Below are 13,060 nucleotides of genomic sequence, written 5' to 3' on the forward strand. Positions count from 1 at the left end.
TTCTCCCTCAACCCTGCTGTTCCTTTTGTTCTGTTACATTCTGATCTGTTCTATGTTCCTCCACAGGCCTCGACATTGTATGCGAAAAAACCCCTCAATCTTAGTTATAATGGGCTCCTTCGGAGTGTGGCACCGAGGCACCGTTGAAAACCCATTATTGCATGCAGATGCTCAGACCAACCCTGAAGTACTATTTCTATGGTTGAGTACACAACTCTCAACCTAAAATAGTCAAACTGTTCGTTAAAAAATAAATAAATAATTGAGCAGGTTTATTGGCAGTTGATGCATTTTGCAAATCAATTTTTGAAAATCACTGTGTTTACTCTTGTACATTGGTAAACATATGCAAGCATCATGCTAAACATACTGCTTACATTGGGTATTTTAATATTGATATCAAGGCTCACGGAAGAACAAAATATCGCACGAGTGATTCGCAGAATTCTTTTTGAAATTTCTTTTCTTTTGTACCTTTTTGATCAAAGAAAACCAAACTGAAAATAAGTACTGAAAACGTTTTTTGAGAAATGAAATCCCAATCAAAGAACATTGGAGCTTTAAATTATGGCTGGGATTGTGATCAGTGGACAGAATTGCTCGTAGAAGTTAGAAAACAGCTGTGGCCATGAAACCTTGGCACTAAACTCAACGTTTGGTCCCAACCTCCGATCTCAAAATCTGTGACTTTGAAACAATCAGTCATGCTTTAGCAAGGGACCATCCAAGGAATAAATACACAAACGGATAGAGGAAGAGGGAAAGGAAAGTCAAAAGTTCTTTGGAGCAAGAAGTGAGAATGGGAATACTGTATATGAAAAAAATAATAATAATAAAAAAAAAAAGGTGGCAGAGGCCAATTCCAGAATTGTTTTGCATACTTAATATGTATATAACCTGCCACATGGTCAATGATGAAAAATACTTTTAAAGCGCGAGAATTGCGAAACAAAAATATGAGGACAATTCAGCCAAACAAAAACAAAAACTAACCCTGACATTGCACAAACTGACGATTATAATACAAGGCAATTCATTGTGTGTTAAATAAAGTGAGAAATTAAATTAGTTATTAAAAGGGACAAAGGTCACATACGAAGAATGCTTACAAAACAGATTTACCACATTCAAATACCTGCACAAGAGGTAAACGGTTAATCTCTCTCCTTTTGCATTCTGCAAATTAAACATTACATTAATTGGCACCAATAGATATTGAATGAAATACCTAATTGCATCCCTTTCTTGAACCCGATGACGGAGGCCCAACGATTCAACACCAAGGTCTGCGGGTGCTGTGTACCATTAACGTAATAGGCTAAAGGTCGTGTAAATGTCTGGCTCGAGCTTCTTTGGTAGCAAAAGCCATGTGGAAAGCTTCGACCCCACAGTTCTGTCGGTTATGGGAAAAGCATGGAATTAAATGGCTTCCTCTTTTCGGTCTGAGCAAAGAATACGCTTTGCTCGTCATTCCTTTAAGGTCCAAGTTGACGAACCTTTTCAGGTCCAAGGTCTGAGATCACCCTTCAAAAAAGGACCAGGATAAAGTTTGCTCCAAAGTCCCAGATCCAGAACCAAAGCATTCCTTCCAGGAAACTTCTTTGTCCAAGACCAAACGGTTCCAAGTGTGCTCCCACATTTTGCATCGTAAGACTACATCTGGGAATGCTGCACATAGGTTGTACAATTTCATGCTTTAGTACGTGAGGAAAGTTCATACCACACACCATGTCAGCTCACACTTCAATTAAGTTAATTAGTCTGCGTTGCAGAGGCGCTTGTGTAATCCTGCGACAAAAGGCGTTTGTGTATCATCCCTGAGCTATGCCACTAATGCAGTGGAACCCCACTGTGGAGAAATGGAGGTAAATAGAGTATCGAGGTAGTCGTCACCGTGACTGCAAATCCGCAGATTCAACTGTGACTCAGATACTCATCTCGAAGGCACACCACGGCTCCACGGTGCAAAGGTGAGAGCTAATGCTCAAAGCTCGACCCTTCATCGATGTATGGGATTTCTGAATTGTCATCCAAGATGGGCTGAGAGTGCCTCCAAGAGGTTTTCTCCTCTTCTCTTCGCTCCTTCTCTCTTTCCATGAGGGCAGCTACGCTGGCAAGAGAGTGACGCCCTGCCCTGCTTCGCCGCACTGAGCTGCTGACACGAAGCATCACGGGGACAGACGCACCAATGACCCAAGAGGACAGTGCTGGACCTGGAGGAATAAAATGGGTTACAGTGCATGTAAATGCTTTTGTTTGTTTGTATAAAGTGTCAAGGATTGCGGAGGAACGAGAATACACAACAGATCATGGCATGACAGAATGAAAAGAATAGGAGAAAGAGAGAGAGAAAGCGAGAGAGAGAAACAACAACAAACAACAACATGCATTTTAAGGCCATTTTCCCTGCTAGAGCGGGGGTTAGCCTTGCGGTCCCCATGACAATCTTCTCCATTTTGCCCTATTTTCTGCATCTCTCCTTGTTAACCCCCTTGCCCGCATTTCGTCTTCCACCATATTTAGCCAAGTCTTTCTCGGTCTTCCCCGTCCTCTACTTCCTTCTACATTCATTTTCATCACTCTTCTCAACCAGTCACTTTCATCCTTCCTCAACACATGACCAAACCATCTCAACCTGTTCCTCTTCACAGCATCAATCACAGGCAATATTCCCATCATCTTTCGCAATTCATCATTTGTCTTCCTCTCTCTCAACGATACTCCGCACATCCACCGAACCATACACCTTTCCCTTCAGCTTCAACGACACTCCCCTCCTCATCAGCACGCCACTCAGTTCCCGAAACTTCTTCCATGCACATCTCACTCTAGCAACCGTTGCCGAGTCTGATCCACCTTCTCCATTCAGCATGTCTCCGAGGTAGCAAAATGTTTTCACACCTTCCAGTTTCACGCCGTCTCCAAGATCCAACTCAACATTTCCTCCATCTGCAGCTCCCTCTGTGCACACCTTACATTTGAATGTAGTTGCCGCACTGGTTAATGACCCTCTCAGACCACTACATTTTTGATGAACCCACTCAGCGCACATTGTACATTGAATGGAGTTCACTCCGACACCCTTCCTGCACACAGCACATGGCCACTTCCCAGTTCTTTCCACCTCACCACATGCTTTACCACTTGCCATCACCTTCGTCTTTCCTATATTCACCTTCAGACCTTTTGTCTCCATACATTCCTTCCACTTGTTCATCTTTTCCTTCAGTCCATCCATACCTTCCGCAATCAACACCAGATCATCTGCATACAACAACTCCCACGGTAAACCCTCCTTTACGTTCTGAGCCAGCACCTCCATCACAGCTACAAATAGTAGTGGACTTAGTACCTACCCCTGATGCACTCCCACCTTCACCTCAAACTCACCACTGTTCCCGTCCTTCGTCCTTACATCTGTGCGCGCTCTTTTGTACATTGCCATCACTACTCTGATCAACCATTCCTCCACTCCTAACTTCCTCAATGCCCATGCCAATACTTCGTGTGGAACCCTATCGAATGCTTTCTCCAGATCAACAAACCCAAGAAACAACTTCTTCCTCTTCTCCATGTACTTATCCTGAAACTGCCTCACAATAAAGAGCGCGTCTATCGTTCCTCTTCCTGGCATAAATCCAAACTGCATTTCGTCGATCTTCACCTTCTTCCTTATCCTCCTCTCCAACACCCTTTCCAATACCTTTATTCCATGCTCCAATAACTTTATCGCTCGGTACGAGCCACACTCCAGAGGGTCACCTTTCCCCTTGTATAGAGGGACGAGGGTACTCAGTTCTCAATCCACTGGAATGCGGCCTTCTTTCACCACCAGATTACAGATCTGTCATTCTCTTCACACCCCAACTTCCTGCTGCCTTCAACATATCTCCCACAACTCCCGTCGGCCCTCCCGCTTTTCTACTCTTCATTGCTTTTATCGCTTCCTCAACTTCCTTCTCAGTTATCTTCTCTGCCGGTCCTAAAACTGGGTTACTCTCGATGTTGCCATCCCATTCATTCTCTGTATTCAACAGCATTTCCATATATCTTTTCCATCTTCCTTTAATGCCATCTGGGTCCACAACGATTTGTCCCACTTCATCCTTCAAACAAGTCACCCCCATCACATCACACCTCTCTTTCGCTATCTGCTTTGCAATCCTGAATACTGCTCTATGACCCTCTTCCGAATCCAAGCGTTCTCCGAACATTTTCCTCCATCCCTCCTGCGCCTTTGGTACCTCTTTCCTTGCAGCCTTCTTGGCTGCCTTATAACTTTCATGCTCTGCTTTTTCTGCTCCCGTAACCTTCGCCTTCTGCCACTCCTTGAACTTCTTCCTCTTCTCGTCCTACCACACACATACCTCACCAACGGCTCCCAACAGACTATCTTTCATTGACATCCAACCACGTTCAAGCTCAACCACATCATCCTCTACCCTACTCAGCCTCTCTTTAAATGCCTCCCTCATTGTCACCTCTTTCAACCTCCACACCTTCATTCTCGGTTGGTACTTCACCCGCCGAGCTCTCCTCGCACCTTTCACCCTTATGTCGCAGACAACCAAGTGGTGCTGTGAAACAGCCTCCTCCCCCAGGATCACCTTTGTGTCCCGGAGGTGCCCCCATCTCGCCTACGCACCATCAGGTAGTCAACGGTTGTCGTCGACCCACCTGACGTGTATGTAACAAGCTTATTATCCTCTTTCTGGAACTGAGTATTACAATTCAACAAATCAGCTCCATCAGCAAACTCCAAAATCCTTTCACCTTCTCCATTTCTCACACCATATCCGTAACCCCCATGAACTCCCTCAAAACCGTCCATACTCCTTCCAACATGTCCATTTAGGTCTCCTCCTACCACAACAACTTCCTCATCTTTCACGTTTTCCATCAGCTTCTCTATCGCACACCAGAACTTGTCCTTCTCTTCATCGCTCAAGAAAGAGAGAGAGAAAGAGAGAAAGAGAGAAAGCGAGAAAGAGAGAAAGAGAGAGAGAGAGAGAAAGAGAGAAAGAGAGAAAGAGAGAAAGAGAAAGAGAGAAAGAGAAAGAGAGAGAGAGATCAAGGGATACACCAACATGATGGTTGAGGAACACAACAGAGGGAGACTTCGAAAAATAAGGGATGTGGGGAAAAATGAGAGCAATGGAAGGTCACAGTGGGTGAACAGGATTGATCCAGCCACAAACTCTCAATCATCTTCATCGGCGGAGGCATAAAAAATAGCGACAATGCCCCCACACTCACCAGGTAGAACCAAGGGTTACTCTCCAAAAACATCCAAAATTCTGTTGTATATTTTTGAAAGCCCGCTTGGAGTTTGCAAAAAAGCACCAAAAGGACTCTCAGACTGTGAGAAACAAGATTCTGTGGTCTTTCACGTGTCTTTCACTGAGGAGAGGCTTCCGTCTGGTCACTCTGCCATAAAGCCCAGATCGGTGGAGTGTTGCAGTGATGGTTGTCCTTCTGGAAGTTTCTCCCATCTCCACACAGGATCTCTGGAGCTCAGCCAGAGTGACCATCGGGTTCTTGGTCACCTCTCTTACCAAGGCCCTTCTCCCCCGATTGCTCAGTTTGGCCAGGTGGGGAGGCAACTCCAGGCAGAGTCCTGCTTGTTCCAAACTTTTTCCATTTAAGAATTATGGAGGCCACTGTGCTCTTGTGAACCTTCAATGCAGCAGAGATTTTTTTTGTAGGCTTCCCCAGATCTGTGCCTCGACACAATCCTGTCTCTGAGCTCTGCAGGCAGTTCCTTCGACCTCATTGCTTGGTTTTTGCTCTGATATGCATTGTCAGCTGTGAGACCTTATATAGACAGGTGTGTGCCTTTCCCAATCATGTCCAATCAATTGAATTTACCACAGGTGGACTTCAATCAAGGCTGGAGAAACGTCGCAAAGATGATCAAGATAAATGGGAGGCACCCGAGCTAAATTTCAAGTGTCATAGCAAAGGGTATGAATACTTATGTCAATGTGATATTTCAGTTTTTTTTTTAAAATAAATTTGCAAAACTTTCTAAAATCCTGTTTTCTCTTTGTCATTATGGGGTATTGAGTGTAGATTGATGAGGGAAAAAATGAATTTAAACGATTTCAGCATAAGGCTGCAACATAACAAAATGTGAAAAAAGTGAAGGGGTCGGAATACTTTCTGAATGCACTGTAAATCAAAGATGGCAATATCGAGTATGTGTGGTCACCTTTTAACCTTTTACCACCTTTTAAACGTACGTACCATTTTAAAGTTTATGAAGACACATTCATGGTCTTATAGCACGAATGAATGAATGAATATGAATGATCGTTTTAAGGCATGGCTGGCGGACTCCACGCATGGCTGGCGGACTTCCTCTCTGGTCGTAGTCAACGTGTGGCCCTGAATGGGTTTCTCTCATCTCCTCTTCCTGTTCAGGCTGGAGTTCCCCAAGGTCGTGTTCTGGGCCCTGTGCTTTTTCTGGTCTTCATCAATGATCTCTCTGACTCTCTTGAAAATCCTCTCTATCTCTTTGCTGACGACTCTACTCTCTGTCGCTCCATTCCTCATCCCTCAGATCGGCAGTCTGCAGCCTCCTCACTCTCTGCAGACCTGGACAAAATCACAGACAGGGCAAACAAATGGAACATGTCTTTCAATCCTGATAAATCTCACACTCTTACGATGTCTCTCCGAAAAGACCGACTGGACAACCCTCCCATCCACTTTCTGAATAATCCTCTCCAAGAAGTTCTGTCACTCAAGCTTTTGGGTCTCACTATTTGCCATGATCTTTCCTGGGAAAACCACATTTCAAATCTGGCCTCCAAAGCCAGTCGCCGACTGGGCATCCTCCGTCGTGCGAAGTCCTTCCTTGGCACACTTGAGCTCCTCACCACATACAAGGCTTTCATCCGCAGCTCTATGGAATACTGCTCTCCCCTCTGGTCTGGTGCTCCTGCCTCACACCTAGCTCGTCATCACGCTGTTGAAACCAAAGCGTTCAGAATCATTGGAATCTCCCGCGATGAAGCTAACTCCAAGGGCCTTTCACTCACTCACCGCAGGCAGGTTGGTGGTCTTTCCGTCTTCTACCGACTCCTCTCTGGCCTTGCCCCCCCCAGCTCTCTCTGGGCTCTGTCCCCCAAATATTCCTACAGGTCGCACAAGATCTGCCTGCAACCCTCTTGTGGTTAAACTGCCAAAATCAAGACTTTCTGCTCACCTTCACTCCTTCATTCCTCTTTTCTCCCGCCTCTGGAACAAACTCCCTCACTCTCTTCAATCCCACTCCACCCTCCAGGTCTTTAAAACAGCTGTTCACCACCATCTCTTATCCTCCCCCATCCAAAACCTTGATCTTTTCTACCCCCGCTAATTTCGGTCCCCTTGTGTTTTATACCTCTCCCCCCCCCTCCCCCTGCCTCCTCCCCCCCAAGCCCTCTCCTTCCCACACTTCTCCCTGCTCTCAAATGTTGTGGTTGTGTGCTTCCCCTTCTCTCCCCATCTTGTCTTCCGTGCCCTCTTTTTGTATATTTTGTTTGTCTGGTTGATTTGTTTGTGAAATAAATGTTAGCTCTTTCACGAGCCTCGATTCAGTATACAAAAAAAAAAAAAAAAAAAAAAAGAAGGCCATTTTCCCCGCTAGAGCGGGGGTTAGCCTTATAGCACGAATGTATCGATTAATTACCAAGAAATGTATAGAACCATAATATACAAAAAAAACACTGCACTGACAGACTAAATATTTCATAATATGCTTACTAGTAATCAGTACGCTGAATGAGGATGTTGTTTGTCGCCAGCCAAGAAACACGGGAGGTTTAGCCCCTTGTGCACACGAGGAAGCAGACAGCCGTGCGATGCTTCATGTTGCTGATGTAGCCAAACAACACAACACTCTTCTCATCCGTACTGTGGACAGTGATGTAGTTGTTCTGGCAGTGTATGTATATAAAAAGCTACAAGTGACACTGGATGCTCTATGGGTGGCGTTCGGCACAGGCAAGCATATGTGCATGGTACCAGCTCATGATATCTCAGCTGCAATTGGTCCTGAGAAGTCCATTGCTCTTCCAATGTTTCATGCCATTACTGGGTGCGATACGACCTCTTGCTTTGCTGGCAGAGGAAAGAAGACTGCTTGGGATACATGGAGCATGTGCCCTGAGGTTACAATGGAGTTAATGAAGCTGATGGAACAACCACAAAATGTCAGATGTTGATGCTATTATTGATGTTCTGGAGAGATTCGTCGTACTTTTTTTATGACCGAACAAGTTCTAAACACCATGTTGATGAGCTCAGGATCGACCTATTCACACGGAAAGGCAAAGACGTGAGCAACATTCCACCGACCATGGGTGCTCTACTTAGGCACACTAGACGAGCAGTATACCAGGCCGGTCACATCTGGAGTCAGGTGCTTGAAGCAAAGGTTACGCCTCCACAACCGGACGGATGGGGATGGACTCGTAGTAGTGATGGAAACTGGGATGTTCTTTGGAGCAGTCTTCCTGAAGCCAGCAGAGTTTGCAGAGAACTTATTCGATGCGGTTGTACCAATGGCTGTCGAACAAACTGCAAATGCACAAAAGCAGCCCTGCCGTGTACAGCTTTGTGCGAATGTGGGGGTTCTTCCCATGATTAGTTCATGTGATATCTGGCATTTCACATTTGATGGTAAACCTAACTGACTCATGGCACATTGGTATCTACAACAATAAGTAACTCGGCTTCGTATTCGTATTCGTTTTGACTGTTATTTTTTTAATAGCACTATAAGTTTAATTTATGGTACATGTATCTTATATTTCATCAATACAAAAAGCAATACAAAGACCACCAAATGTTGTGTCTCTGTAAACTGGAAAAGGGCACTTATGTTCCAAAAGTGGTACAAGACGTGATCACACAAACTCATAATTGCCTTCTTTGAATTCTATGACCCCAAAAACCTATATATAGGCACCAGAATTAAGATTCTAGGCCTCTTGGTTGTTGAGTTATATAGTATTTTAGTATTAGACATATTGTCCCAGCCCTACTTTGTCATAGGCCAAAACTGGGATGGCACTAGATCTATTTTTTCTTGTAATGGCCAAGTGATGATATGTACCAAGTTTGATGCTTTTATCAAAAAGTGAACGATTCTTCCCCCGATCCGCTCTACTACAAGCCCGATGGTGGTTTGGTACCTCACTTCCTTTGCAAGCCGCACAATCCGAGATATCAAATAAGGATGTGTCGGAGCACAGACTACGTCCTAATGATGGGTGTAGGTCTCACGAAGTCTTGGCGCATTATGCCAGGAACCATTGCAGAGCAAATCTCGAAGGTGCTCGGCCATCTTCGGCAGCGGTGGTGCTGGGCCAGTGATATTGATCCTGCGGCACCGGTAATCCATCTCCTCAAATGGCTTCGCCCTATCGATGCCCAGGCTGTTGTTTGGGCCAGGCCTGATATAGGTGCCAGTGTTGAGAGACAGAGACAGAGAGAGAGAGAGAGAGAGAGAGAGAGAGAGAGAGAGAGAGAGAGAGAGAGAGAGAGAGAGAGAGAGAGAGAGAGGCAGAGAGGAAGTACCCCACCCCATCTTCTTGCAGTAGGGGGAGGGGAGTCGGCCCAACATCACATTGCAGCAACACCTGGGTGGACCTAATGGTCCAGCTCACGTGGCTATTATCCCAGGTGGCTTGGATTTCCATAAATTAACACTCATGCTGTTCCATCCAGAGAAAGCTACATGAAGCAACGAAGAAAAAAAAGCTACACAAGGTAAGCCCGTTGCTGTTTCAAACCCTACCCGGGTTCTTCTACAGCTGCAAACATTGACAAGTAGTACATGCCTGACAATCCCAAGGAAGTAATATTTTCAGGTTTAACATCCAACTTCTACATTTCCATTCACCAAATGAAATCAGTACAACAACATTACCTACCTACTAAACATACTACAGCAAAGGGGAGGTGGGTGTAAGAGACATAACCTACTCAGAATTGAGGTGCATTCGTCGAGGAGGCTCTCAGAGCTATCCGTGTTTCCTACAGAACCACCTTCATCATCAGACACCAGGGGCTCCAGCATCACCATCCGCAAAGTGAGTTCCTCCCTGGTGTTGGACAAGCAAACAAATAAACATATTTTTTTTAAACCTTGAAAGTGAAAAATTAATCAGAAGGCAACTTTGCTTCATCAGTAATTAGCTTTGAAACACTTGTGAAAAATTCTGGGAGGATGTCCTTAAGTGATGGTGAGATCAAATGTTGGCATGCAGCTGGTGAGACCTCATGACATTTGATATTTGCAGTAATGTGATGTCCCCACCCTCACCTTGAAATAGTATTTAGCACCTGGTACATGATGCCTGCACAGTCTGGATAAAGACCACTTGTTGGTCAAAGCTTCAGCCAGAGCCTTGGCTGCCAGGCTGCTATTTGAGGTGGTGGGCAGCTATACTTCATTTTTCTAACCTACCTTGATAAAGTACATACTGTATTTTAAAAATAGGGGCAATACCCATAGGTGCTCACCTGGTAGAATAAAGCAGTATACTATACCGACTAAAGTTATTTTAAACAGTATCATGGTACTTTAAACAAATTTCAATGGTTGCTAGAAGACAGCAGCATGTAGAATCATACTAACGTAATCACCATGACTTTAAACAATCAAACAAAAAAAAATACTTCCCTCCCCTCCACAACTGGATCTACAGGAGGAGGGAGGGGAAGCGTTGCTCCCCCAAAATAGGTATTTGCTTCCTCCTCAGAAACTACATAAGCAATTCCAATGAAACTTGACCACAACCTTCATCACCCATGATGTACCAAAGTTTGTCAACCGCATGAAAAAAACGAGGTCTATGTAATTATTTTCAGTCACCATCTCTTCATTTGTTGGTTGTTTGGGCCCAGTGGTGTTTCACTAGGCCCCCAGTGATGTTCATAATATTTTCGAATAGTCAAACTACGTCCCCAGTGGTGTTTGTTGGTTCACGAGTTATCAAGTGACCACTTTATTCGTCATGTGTGTGCGTCTGTCTGTCTCTGTGTGTCGGTCTGTCCGCAGCATAACTACCCGATGATATCATCCGATCTTGATGAAACTTGGATGGGAGGTTGATATCATGATCTAGTTGTGTCCTGCCTAGAGTGGGCGTATTGCGTCCATTGTGGGCGGAGCCACGCCTGAAAAAGATGTCTTTTTAGGGTGTAATCGAGTTCAAGCTACATCTTCTCTGAGGGGTTTGGTGGAATCTGACAGGGGTTTCGATATTTGGTTCGGCCAATGTCATGTGTCTAGCACCAACGGAGCTCGATTTTTATTTTATTTTATTTTTCATTTTATTTATTTATTTATTTATTATTATTTATTATTTTCATTTCATTTTTCACCGAATTTTCGGTATTGTGTAGTTAACTAACCTCATAACTGATTATACATTATTTTCTATCTCATTTCAAGGTCAGTAACCTTCATTTTGACATTTCCGGGCCTGGCCTGTCCGGGCCTGTTTCGGTTACAGTCCGTCCTTTGTCATTGAATACCGCTCGCTCATGAACCATCGTCGTCTCCTGACTTGTAATAGTTTATAATGGTCAATCACTACGCCCCTACTGGTGTTTATAATAGTTAATAAGAGTCAATCACTATGCCCCCGGTGGTGTTTATAATAGAGGACATGGATTTGTCCCCCCCATTGGAGGAAGACCCTCTCATGTTCAGGCCGTTGGTGCTCCTAAGGTTGGCAGCAAGTGCCCCGGAAGCATTGACCGAAAGAGAGTGGCAATCATATATGTGGCAAAATTGCATGCTTGGTCAGGGTCCCCCAGATAGCTCAGATGACAGAGCACTTGTATGGTTTGCCAGAGGACCTGGGTTTGATTCCTGGTCTGGGCACGTAATTTTCCCACATACATCAATTTAATTATGAGGTATTATGTGTCGATCAGTGACAAAAGTCTCAATTTAATCAATTTTAAATTCAAGCTGTAACACAACAAAATGTGAGAAAAGTAAAAGGGTGTGAATACTTTCTGAAGGCAATGTATTTCCTGGTAACAATAGAAATGATGTGTGAATGATCAATCCTTGTGCATGCAAGTAAATACATGGTCTTAGCATTGAACCCGTTGCTTCGCTAATGGTAGTTAAAAAAACATAGCTTGGATAATATTGTTGCGGATATGAGGACTGTATATTTTTTTTTATTGTGTGCTTTATTATTGTGATTATTGTTTATTCTGTGCCTCCTGCCTCCGGAGCTGTGTAAAGACCAAAAGGGCGTCCCATAGTCCACAAGCATACACGTCAGCCAAGTAATAGAATATACCTGTTGATAGTTATCTCTTATTCTGTGTTTTAGGGTAAGGCTGTGTCTCCCATTAATTGAAGTACTCCATTGCACCAGTGAAAGAGATAGATTCCCTTCCATTCCCATCACCAATTACCTCCGATCCAATTGCCGCCATTGGCCACGAGGCAGGGTTGGGGAAGAAAGGCGTGTCTCCACCTCGTCAGAGGGGGAGGAGTGAACCAGCCCCGCTCGACCAACCATGAGCCAGGGGTTTGGCTACAGAGGGCGGAGGAAGAGCGGTCGGGGAGGTTCGCAAAGGTTGAGGGGCGGGGGCCTATATAACCCAAGGCAGGGGTGTGGCCAAAAGAGATGAGTTTTTACCGGCAGACACAAGGGAGCCCAAGCCGTGGAGAGGAGTCAGAGAGATTCGCTTTTACAAGAGACTGGAAGAGTTGAGCTTCTACCAGAGACAAGACGGTTGAGCTTTTACAGAGAAGAGAGAACCCGTCACACCAAGGCTCCACCAAGCTCCGTGTTGGCTCCACCAAGCTCCGTGTTGGCTCCACCAAGCTCCGTGTTGGCTCCACCAAGCGTGCACCTCCAGCCGTCCACCTTCTGCCATTCCTGGCATTCCCCGCGTGAGTCAGTGTCTTTGTTTGTTCTGTCCTGGGTAGTTAAGTCAAGTCTGCATAAGCTAATCATTTTCACTGTGTCACCTGCGTCTCATGTGCTTGTAAATAAACGTGCCTGCTTTCTTTTTGCTTATGTGTGTAAATAGT

The 13,060-nt window shown here is 44.8% G+C and overlaps 1 long non-coding RNA gene across 1 annotated transcript; it reads right to left on the reverse strand.

Moving 5' to 3' along the window:
- Nucleotides 1-373: 373 nt before the first annotated feature.
- Nucleotides 374-10,828, reverse strand: LOC144892992 (uncharacterized). Its single transcript, XR_013624157.1, has 2 exons — nt 9,976-10,828; nt 374-2,213 (listed from the first exon to the last, which is right to left on the reverse strand). It is a non-coding gene; the product is annotated as an uncharacterized LOC144892992 (long non-coding RNA).
- Between the last annotated feature and the right edge of the window lie 2,232 nt (nt 10,829-13,060).

The sequence above is a fragment of the Myxine glutinosa genome, chromosome 7 (assembly GCF_964187855.1).
Source record: "Myxine glutinosa chromosome 7, kmMyxGlut1.1, whole genome shotgun sequence".
NCBI classification, from domain to species: Eukaryota; Metazoa; Chordata; class Myxini; order Myxiniformes; family Myxinidae; genus Myxine; species Myxine glutinosa.